Source organism: Coenobita brevimanus, chromosome 88 (genome assembly GCF_032717465.1).
Source record: "Coenobita brevimanus isolate Jiangsu-jjx chromosome 88, ASM3271746v2, whole genome shotgun sequence".
NCBI lineage: Eukaryota > Metazoa > Arthropoda > Malacostraca > Decapoda > Coenobitidae > Coenobita > Coenobita brevimanus.
The window spans coordinates 17,940,944-17,952,850 of NC_137041.1; positions in this window are offsets into that span (position 1 = coordinate 17,940,944).

Consider the following 11,907-nt stretch of genomic DNA (forward strand, 5'->3'; position numbering starts at 1 on the left):
ATACTGGGGCAAGTGAAATCACGGGCGGATGAATAAGGACAAGTGCGGAACCTAAGTTCTGGTGAATCAGACTCACGAGTGACGCCCTTGTAGAAAACCAGTAAGATTTTTATCCCAAGAGATACTCTATAGTAAAATATCCAAATGTCCTTTGTTACCAGGAAACAGTAAAGAAAAAGTGTTAATAATATTCTCCCGCTTGTATTACCATAAACACAGTACATTCCCAGTGTTCACCACCCTCCCTTAAGGAATCTCCTCTCAGCGGTCAGTGTGTAACTAAGAACCTGGACTAGTAATAGAATCAATTGTCAAAATCCCTTTGCTATCAGAAAAGACTAAGTTAGAATCCGTAACGTCAATTCCCTCCCCAAATTACTATAACCCCGATCTGACCCTCCGCGTGTCACCCCTCGTCCCCCTCCCCCCTGTGTGAGACCCACTCCTACGCTCCCACGTGCACAGCGATTCTGTATTCCCTGTACACCTGTGCACTAAAATTACAGTGTTGGGATCAGTGTCTGTTAAGCCAGTATCCTGCGAGATACTAATTATCTAGTTAAGATTTTATTTTCTGTCACATACTGTGTTGTATTATCTGCTGGTTTTGTCCTGTGTCTGACTGTGGTAATATACGTGTAAAGGTTATTGCCTGGAGTTTTTGTGTCCTACCTCTCTTTATTGCACTAAGCCCCGGTCTTGAAAGATGACCCCGCTACACGTTAGATGTTCAAGGACCGAGGAGTCGGGCCTTTTTCACCTAGCATTACACTGAACAAAATCGTCGGGTGGTAGGAATAATATGGGACAATAATTATTTCTTGTGTTGCATTGGCTAAAACAGCATCAGTGAGAAGCAAAAAGATTCGTAAATCAGAGTTTCTACGAGAACTGAGGTCGGTGGTGTATTTAGCCCTCCCCCTCCCAAAGAAAAAGAAAACTGAAACAAAAAGGTTGGAGAAAACAGTCCTAAAAATAGAGCTAGAATGTCCGTGTCTCAATGGGGCGCTTTCAAAGCTAGTATTCCGGTAGATGTCACCACCATTGGGAGAAACACAGTCCCCGCGCTGTTTAAAAAGCATATTTTTCTTTGTTAAATATCTACACTGTTGTGTTAAACTGTGAATCATGGTAATGTTATATACCGTTATATAAATAATACAAATAGAACACGTATATATATAACGTAGCATGAATTGTTTGTATTTATCATAAACAGAAATTAAAATATCATTGATGGCATGTAATGGCAACAGCCATTTCATTGGTCCTATATTATTTAATTCCTGCTACATTTAGTGCAAGTTAGGTTCTTAATACATAGTATGTTCAGACTGTAAATTACGCCTAGTGGGTATCTTGACTCATTCAGTCTCTATGTGGGCGGATTTTTAATGCTGAGTAAATACTGGGACTCAACAGTTTGCTCACTCCCTTCACGCATGGCACAAGACAGTTTAAGTTTTTTCACGAGAGATTTGTTTTCAAAACAAACGCACGAGGACTATTGCTTAAAATAATACAATTAAGACTACTTGTAAGTGGTCTGGTTAGGTTAGATAAAGTAAGGTACTGTAATTGCTTTGGAGGGTCTGAGGGGGCAACACCACGGCCTTCTCAAACCGTGGCAACACGGGTCTTATTGTGTGCATGCGTGAAGGGAGTGAGCAAAATGTTGAGTCCTAGTATTTACTCAACATTAAATTTCTGCCCACATAGAGATTGAATGAGTCAAGATACCCACTAGGGGTAATTTACAGTCTGAACAAACTATGTATTAAGAACCTACTGTAACTTGCACTAAATGTAGCAGAAATTAAATAATATAGGACCACTGAAATGGCGAATTGCCATTATTAGCCATCAATGATATTTTTAAAATGCCCTCCGCAGGACCTCCCACCTCACCATCCCCCACACCACCACCGAGCCGCCACCCCACCTCAGCCCCGGGAGGGCACACCGGTGAGGTTAGTGACCCCGGGCAAAAGGGTCATCGGGGCATCCCGACCCTGAGCCCCAATTCCCCGCAAGTGCCCCAACCCCACGCGTTCAAGCAAACTGAACTACTGTGCGGGCGGGGTAGTGACTGTCAGACCAGGGGTGGGACTGAAAAGAGGTCAGTCCCAGGTAACACCGTCTTGACGGTCTTGTTACACCCTCCAGGGCAGGAAGAGGCCCAAGGACAGGAAGAGGCCCAAGGCTATGGCCGTAAGAGAGAAGTAGACACAGGCTACGGCCTGACATAGTGTGTAAAGGGGAAGGTGACCCCAGGCTCCGGCCTTAACACGCTGAGGAGAGAGAGTTCCCTGTGTGCATTCCTCTCCAGTTGTACTTTGGCTACGGCCAGAATACGGTCCAGGGTAGAGAGACCCTGCTACCGTACGTGTAGCGCTACCCAATTACGGAAGCGGCGACTCGGGGTCGGCCTCTCGCCGGAGCAGACGGGTGATCCCGTTTCTCCGTTAGTCGTTTCCCGTACGGGCAGACACTCGGCTCTGGCCGGGGCACGTACCAGGGTGGAGAATACCCTGATGGTAGGATCTGTCCGTGTTGGAGAGAGTGCGGCTCTTGAGCCCCTCACTCCGGCTTGTCTCCTACTGCGGGAGGAACACCACGTCGACGGCCTCTTGCCTCGGCGAAAGGGCGCCCTCGATCACCCTATAGGTGTCCCTCGCACGCCGGGCAAGTTCACGGCTCCAGCCAAAGTGCACACTAAGGAAAGTAGGGCCCCAACTCAGCCCTATGAACACACTCAGGGAACCACGAAGAACGTGAGTCTCCGTCTAGCCTCTTTCCTTTCGGGGAGCCCTTTGTCGCCATCCAGGCTTCTTGGCCAAGCGGAGGCGTTAGAGTGGTGGCAAGGCCCGATAGCGGATTTACCGCCACACCCCGACGCTCCTTAGCACTGTCGGAGCCCTACAGGAGACGCTGCCGCAGCCCAGCCCTGATGGCGCCTCTCCCCCTGAGCACCTGCAGTCCCCGGACGCCCAGGCCTTCCACCGCGGTCCCCGACGACGGAGACCCAGGCTCCCTCACCCCCCGGAAGCAGAGGAAGCAGGCCCGAATCCTCCGACTGTTCGGTCCTAGTCCCGAGGGCCCCCGATCAGGTCGAGGCCCCCAGACCACAGGGCCTCCCTGCACCCCACCAGCGTGGCCCTAGGAAGGAGCCGCCCCTCAGGTCGAGGCCCGAAACAAGGGAGCCTCCCTGACAGTAAGTACCAGTGACTTAACCACCCAAGAAACAAGGGTAAAACAATGACAGTGACAGTGACCCCGAATACAGTGACAGTGATCCAATGCACAGTGGCAGTGTCTAATAAAAGATATATTAAACAGTGGTATCATAGTAAGTCGTGCACAAACGTTAAACAGTTCAGTCCCCCTCTATAGGAAGGAAGCGGGGAGTTTTCTGTGGAACTAGAGGTAGGTGCGTGAGTGAGCCGAAAGGCAAGTGAAGTGCTCCCCCGCGACTAGGTGACAGTGTCGGATGTCGCCATACGCACCCTACCTCTATTATAGTAATATCTCCCCCACAGACTCCCGATCACAGTGAACAAAGTGAGACTCCCCCGTTTATTATTATCCACCCGTGACACGATAATTAATCCAAACTGACAACCGCCGTAAAGTGATATCTCCTCTAAGTAATAGTAACACATATCCATGACTGCCCTGTGCCCTGTGTTAATGTATATTGGATCAGGTTATGTAAACGAGTGTATTATTGTATCTCTGTTCTATTATGTGTCAAATATTGTTGTATGTACACTGTAAGGAGTAGAACTTAAGCAATAGATGTGATTCGGTGTACTGTCTCTTTTTATGCCCTGTTCCTTTGTTAGTGCATTAAATCCGGTCTAGTAAAAGGACCCCTTTCCAGTGCTCGTGTTTTTACGACGAGAAGTCGCCTTAAAAACACAGCATTACACTGGTGGCAAGCGGTGGTTCTAGATCCGAGTAACGCACAGAGGAACACGAAAGGGAACTACAATGGCACCCAAACCACACATCCAATTGCCAAGGTTCAACCCGGACCAGTGCGACATAGACGTATATTTGGACATGGTCAAACCCCTCCTGGACATAGGGTTTGACTCAGACAGAGAAAAGATCGCTGTCACACTACCTAACCTGGGTAAAATAATCACTAGTGTCACTCCGAAAAACGTCCCGAGACTAAAATGGGATCAATTCAAACAAATTGTGAAACAGGCGGCGACACCATCTCTGGGCACAGTTGTAGCCTTGTCAGAACTAGACGCCCTCACATACGACGGAAGCCTCGATGACACCTTCATCCAGGCTAGGCGGCTGTCACCACTGCATACCCGTGCACAGATGCAAAAACCCGGGAACAACTCATATTCCACAAACTCCTCAGGATCCTCCCCGATTTCATTAAAAACCACTTCATAATACATGAACCGACGGGAGACCTGGATAAACAAATCAACTTAATAAGGCGCCTTCTAACCGTCCACTCCTCCCCCAAACGCATCGGCATCATCAACCACTTCCCCACAGATCTCATCCCTGTAAATCCTTGGGAATTTATTCCTTGCTGCCCTGAGTGCCCAATCCACGACATTCGTGAGCAGCTAAAAGCTGCCCGGGGCAGCAAAACAAACCAAGAGCGCCCACAAGCCTCCCCACCATACGCCGATCGCCCCAAGCCTCAAAGAAGAAAAGCGATAGGAGGAAGTCACAGAAGGCGCCCCCCTACTGCCCCCGCATCTCACCGTAATGACGGGGGCCACCTCACATCTCCCCCAGTCGATGACAGGGGAAAACGTGATCTTTCCATTTCCTCTCCTCCCACTATCTCTTCTATTTTGCCCTCCCCTATTCCTACTACTATTCCTAACCCTCCCACCTCACACACCACTTTCTCCACTACTACCGCCTCCCCCCTTCCTATTCCTCCCCAACACAAAGCCTGCCTCCCCCTTCGCAGGCCCACTAGAACCCTTACCCCATCTTTCCCAAACCCACTTCCCAAAACTGCCTCCTCCTGTCTACTCCCTCCCACCTACCACCCCACACCACCCACCACCACCACATCCCCGCCACTCATTTTTCCCACCTACACACCCTCTCTTTCCTCGCTCACTTCCCCCACCCCACCCTCAACCTCACCATACCCACAAACCCCTTCCCCCACGTCACCCTTGCCTGACCCACCACCACCTTCCTCCGATTCTGATCCTTCACCAACCACCCCATCCCCTCCAACCCGCCACTCTCAATCACCGCCCGCTACGCCCGCCACCAACACCTTACAACCGGAAACAAAAATTGAGAGAGTGCTATGGCGCCGCCACGACCGCCCACCTGTCAGAATCCGAGGGACCCACCACCTTCTCCGACTCCAACGCCAGACCAACCATCCATCCTCCCTCCGGCTCATTCTCAATCCCCATCAGGAGGCTAACACCTTCACCACCCACTGGGTCAGCCTCACCCAACACCTCACCCCGGCCTACCAGACTTCCACCTCCACCACCTACCACCTCCAGTCACGGGGCCGTGACTTCAACAACGCGGAAGGTGGTAAAATGCCCGCCGCAGGACCTCCCACCTCACCACCCCCCACACCACCACCGAGCCGCCGCCCCACCAATACCCCGGGAGGACACACCGGTGAGGTTAGTGACCCCGGGCAAGAGGGTCATCGGGGCATCCCGACCCTGAGCCCCTATTCCCCACAAGTGCCCCAACCCCAGGCGTTCAGGCAAACTGAACTACTGTGCGGGCGGGGCAGTGACCGTCAGACTAGGGGTGGGACTGAAAAGAGGTCAGTCTCAGGTAACACCGTCTTGACGGTCTTGTTACACCCTCTAGGGCAGAAAGAGGCCCAAGGGCAGGAAGAGGCCCAAGGCTATGGCCATAAGAGAGAAATAGACACAGGCTACGGCCTGACAGAGTGTGTAAAGGGGAAGGTGACCCCAGGCTCCGGCCTTAACACGCTGAGGAGAGAGAGTTGCCTGTGTGCATCACTCTCCAGTTGTACTTTGGCTACGGCCAGAATACGGTCCAGGGTAGAGAGACCCTGCTACCGTACGTGTAGCGCTACCCAATTACGGAAGCGGCGACTCGGGGCCGGCCTCTCGCCGGAGCAGACGGGTGATCCCGTTTCTCCGTTACTCGTTTCCCGTACGGGCAGACACTCGGCTCTGGCCGGGGCACGTACCAGGGTGGAGAATACCCTGATGGTAGGATCTGTCCGTATTGGAGAGAGTGCGGCTCTTGAGTCCCTCACTCTGGCTTGTCTCCTACTGCGGGAGGAACACCACGTCGACGGCCTCTTGCCTCGGCGAAAGGGCGACCTCGATCACCCTATAGGTGTCCCTCGCACGCCGGGCAAGTTCACGGCTCCAGCAAAAGTCCACACTAGGGGAAGTAGGGCCCCAACTCAGCCCTATGAACACACTCAGGGAACCACGAAGAACGTAAGTCTCCCTCTAGCCTCTTTCCCTTCGGGGAGCCCTTCGTCGCCATCCAGGCTTCTTGGCCAAGCGGAGGCGTTAGAGTGGTGGCAAGGCCCGATAGCGGATTTACCGCCCACACCCGGACGCTCCTTAGCACTGTCGGAGGCCTACAGGAAACGCTGCCGCAGCCCAGCCCTGATGGCGCCTTTCCCCCTGAGCACCTGCAGTCCCCGGACGCCCAGGCCTTCCACCGCGGTCCCCGACGACGGAGACCCTGGCTCCCTCACCCCCCGGAAGCAGAGGAAGGAGGCCCGAATCCTCCGACTGTTCGGTCCTAGTCCCGAGGGCCCCCGATCAGGTCGAGGCCTCCAGACCACAGGGCCTCCCTGGACCCCACCAGCGTGGCCCTAGGAAGGAGCCGCCCCTCAGGTCGAGGCCCTAAACAAGGGAGCCTCCCTGACAGTAAGTACCAGTGACTTAACCACCCAAGAAACAAGGGTAAAACAATGACAGTGACAGTGACCCCGAATACAGTGACAGTGATCCAATGCACAGTGGCAGTGTCTAATAAAAGATATATTAAACAGTGGTATCATAGTAAGTCGTGCGCAAACGTTAAACAGTTCAGTCCCCCTCTATAGGAAGGAAGCGGGGAGTTTTCTGTGGAACTAGAGGTAGGTGCGTGAGTGAGCCGAAAGGCAAGTGAAGTGCTCCCCCGCGACTAGGTGACAGTGTCGGATGTCGCCATACGCACCCTACCTCTATTATAGTAATATCTCCCCCACAGACTCCCGATCACAGTGAACAAAGTGAGACTCCCCCGTTTATTGTTATCCACCCGTGACACGATAATTAATCCAAACTGACAACCGCCGTAAAGTGATATCTCCTCTAAGTAACAGTAACACATATCCACGACTGCCCTGTGCCCTGTGTTAATGTATATTGGATCAGGTTATGTAAACGAGTGTATTATTGTATCTCTGTTCTATTATGTGTCAAATATTGTTGTATGTACACTGTAAGGAGTAGAACTTAAGCAATAGATGTGATGCGGTGTACTGTCTCTTTTTATGCCCTGTTCCTTTGTTAGTGCATTACATCCGGTCTAGTAAAAGGACCCCGTTCCAGTGCTCGTGTTTTTACGACGAGAAGTCGCCTTAAAAACAAAGCATTACAATTTTAATTCCCGTTTATGATAAATATAAACAATTCACGGTACGTTATATATGTGTTCTATTTTATTACTGGTATTACGGTATATGACATTACCATGATTCACAGTTTCACACAACAGTGTATTTAACAAAGTAAAATACGCTTTTTAAACAGCGCGAGGACTGTGTTTGTCCCAATGGTGGTGACATCTACCGGAATACTAAGCTTTTCAGAAGCACCCCATTACAGACACAATGTGTGTTTGTGAGAGAGAGAGAGAGAGAGAGAGAGAGAGAGATTCATAAGTCCTTTGATCAATAATTGGCCTTGTACCTCCTGAATAACAACTTTGATTTCTCTCCTGTCTATTAATCTCTCTATATCTATCTCTCTATCTATCTGTCTATCTATATACCTAACACTCTACCTGTTTACCTATCCACCTTTATCAGTATGATTGTCTGTGTGTTTACAGTCTTTTTCTACCAATTTATCCATGTATATCCCTTTTCCAGTCAACTCCTTTTTCCCCTTGTATAGGACTGTTTTGAGCGATACAGGCAACACATGAAGCCCACTAATTCCTGTGTGAAAGTGCACTACACAGCACCGGGGATACGGTGAGACCTTGATGGCACCTCCCACCACCGTGGTTAGTTTGGTGAACTAACACTGATTACCTCCACCATGGAGATTATGTTTTACCCAGTGTTGGTTTGTCTGTTTGTTTGTCTGTCTGTCTGTTAGTAAGATTACTCAAAAAGTTATGAACGGCTTTGATGAAATATTATGGAAGGGTGGTCCATGGGTGAAGGAAGAAATGATTGAATATTGGGTCGGACTCAGGTCCGAATATCCCGCACAGTATCTCCAAATGTTCTCAATGAATTTCAATGAAATTTTGTGGAAAGGTGGGCCATGGACCAAGAAAAATTCGAATAAATTTTGGGAAGGATCTGGACCCAGTTTTGGATCCTATATTCAAGGATCCGGATCCGGGATTACTCAAAAAGTTATGAGCGGATTTTGATGAAATTTTGTGGTAGGGTGGGCTCTGGGCCAGGGAAGAAATGATGAAATTTGGGGGGGATCCGGATCCAGATCCTTTTAATGGCAATGCCATTGACGGAGGTATGCGCTCTTTTAGTGCTTTCTAGTTTATATATTACGATTATTATTATTGTTGTTATTATTATTTTTATTTTTATTATTATTATTATTAGTATTATTACCTACACCAAAGAGGTTATGTTTTTGCCAGCGTTGGTTTGTTTGTCTGTCTGTTAGCAACTTTACTTGAAAAGTTATGAACGGATTTTGATGAAATTTTGTGAAAGGGTGGGCCATGGGCCACAGAAGAATTTAGGGTGGATCTGGATCTGAATCCGGAGTATCCCATAAAATATCTTCAAAAGCTTTCAATAAATTTAATTTAAATTTTGTGGAAAGGTAGGCCATAGACCAAGAAAAAATGTATGTCATTTTTGGGCAGATCTGGATTTGGATGCGAATCTGGATCTTATATCCCTCAATCTGTTAGCGGGATTACTCAAAAAGTTATGAATGGATTTTGATGAAAATTTGTAGAAGGGAGGACCATGCACCAAGGAGGAAATGATTGAATTTTGGGGAGGGTCTGGATCCTTTTTAATGGCAATGGCATTGGCGGAGGTACGCGTTCTATGATTCCTGCTAGTATTGTTGTTGATGTTGTATTTGTTGTAGCTGTTGTTATTGTTGTTTTTGTTGTTATAGAATGTCACTGTTCAGTGTTGTGCTTGTCAGAGCCCTGGACATTATCTCAATATATATCAAACTTAGGATATTAATAGAGTCCATCATTGTGCTGAAAAAGGAGGATTTGATGGACATGACACACTAGTTATTCTTTGTGTACAAGTTATATGTTTTTACCCTAGTCAACTGCGAGGGTTGTAGAAGTGGGTAGAAGTGTATTCACAGTACAAGGTGACGGGAGCAGATAGGGGAACAGATGTGAGCCCCCAAATAAAGCATCAAATAACCAACATTGCTCACTATACACATTTCTTGCTTTTGTTATTCCAAAGGACGGCATGACAAAACAGGAAGACCTCACTATAATGGACTAATTTGGGCCCAAACCAATCCGAAAAATGTGAAATTCCAATAAAAGTGACATCCGGACTTTCCCCTGCTACTCCGGACTTTTCCCAATATATCAGACATAAGTCTGGATCGCATGAATGGTTTTTAAATTGTTTTGACAACCATTGCGGTACTGTACTGAGTTATAACTTCACTACATTAAACAAATGATATAATATATATAATAATGCTGTACTGTACACTGATAAACATGTCTTTTATTTACCTTACTCTGGTGAACATAGGTGAAGTGGTCAGGCAGCCCAGACTGCTTCTGGCTTTATTGGACCTTTTCTGATATATAGGACTTTAGTCTGGTAGCTCCTTGAGTCTGATAGTGAATTCGGGTCTACTGATGTCCATTACAATGAGGTTTTACTGTATTAAGAATTCAGTTTCTTTATTAGTCCCACATTGTTTGAAAAGCCTAAGGTGCACAATTAATTTCTCACAGGGAATTTTGTGATGGCTGATTTCCATCAACAGTTTGGTTGATGGTGTTGGTGAATCATGAGTGGGGAACAAAAAATAGCTGGTAGACATATCGTGTTGCCATGCAAACTTAACTCCTTCGTGCACCATGACTCAATACGAGTCAAAATGGTGTTAGTCTGAAGAGGAACCAATGTTGCACTAGGACACACTTGTAGTGGCAATCTGAAGGGATGCCAGTTAGGCAATTCTGGACAAAAATATTCACCAATTATATTTTACCATGAAATGCATATATATTTGGTGTGTCATTGGGGAGGGTGTCTATTTCCTGGCCAACACTCTCAAATAGTTGGCATTCTCTCCAATTTTAGTTCAGTGGTGAGTGGGTGCATGCGCAATTTTTGTCGATTTACTCGAAAACTGTTGGTTGTAGCAGAAACCCAACAACACTATGTGAAAGCTCGTGAAATTCTGCACGTAGACATATGTTTAGCTCTTGCATCATATGGGCAAAATTTTGTGCTACAGTGTAGGGCACCTATTATCATTATTGAACAACAGTATTCTCACCTTATTTTGTACTTTCACAGTACTTTTACTCATCAGTTTTGTGTGTTTTTATTAGCTTAGTTTATAAATATCAGGGAAGATGATGGCATACAATTTATACCTTTATAGCCAATTTCTGGGGCAAATAAAATACATGGGAATGTTTTCCTTTGTGCGCGAGTCCAGCCTACTCTCATGGCATTTTCTCTGGTCATGTCACACACACTTACAGAAAACGTATGGTGTGCGAGGGGGTACAACATCCCTGCTACAGCAAGATATTCACCCAGTTAATTTATTCACTATGACCGTGTGCTGCACACACACACACACACACACACACACACACACACACACACACACACACACACACACACACCAGTCAAGCAGTGTGGTACTATCAAGGTCGATGGAAAGCTTATGGTAGAGAGAGCTAGAGCTCCCGTTTCATCAGCCCTCAGAACTAGCTTCTGACCATCCTCCTTTACTGAACTTTTCCAGTGTTTCAGCAACACAAAGAGTAGGGTTGCATGCTCTCCAATACAAGTCTTTTTAACTGCCAACATCAAACTATAGACACACATTATACACTACACTTTTATTCAAAATTTTACAAAAATAGTGTCATAATACCAAGCCTCGGAGTCCTAAGTGGGGAGGTGGGGCACACCATCATCCCCTTTGCCGGTGACGATCAAGAGAAATGCCTGGAACCACTGCCTGACTCATTTCTTCATTTCTACAACACTCGGATTTACCGCCCACACCCGGACGCTCCTTAGCACTGTCGGAGCCCTACAGGAGACGCTGCCGCAGCCCAGCCCTGATGGCGCCTCTCCCCCTGAGCACCTGCAGTCCCCGGACGCCCAGGCCTTCCACCGCGGTCCCCGACGACGGAGACCCAGGCTCCCTCACCCCCCGGAAGCAGAGGAAGCAGGCCCGAATCCTCCAACTGTTCGGTCCTAGTCCCGAGGGCCCCCGATCAGGTCGAGGCCCCCAGACCACAGGGCCTCCCTGCACCCCACCAGCGTGGCCCTAGGAAGGAGCCGCCCCTCAGGTCGAGGCCCTAAACAAGGGAGCCTCCCTGACAGTAAGTACCAGTGACTTAACCACCCAAGAAACAAGGGTAAAACAATGACAGTGACAGTGACCCCGAATACAGTGACAGTGATCCAATGCACTGTGGCAGTGTCTAATAAAAGATATA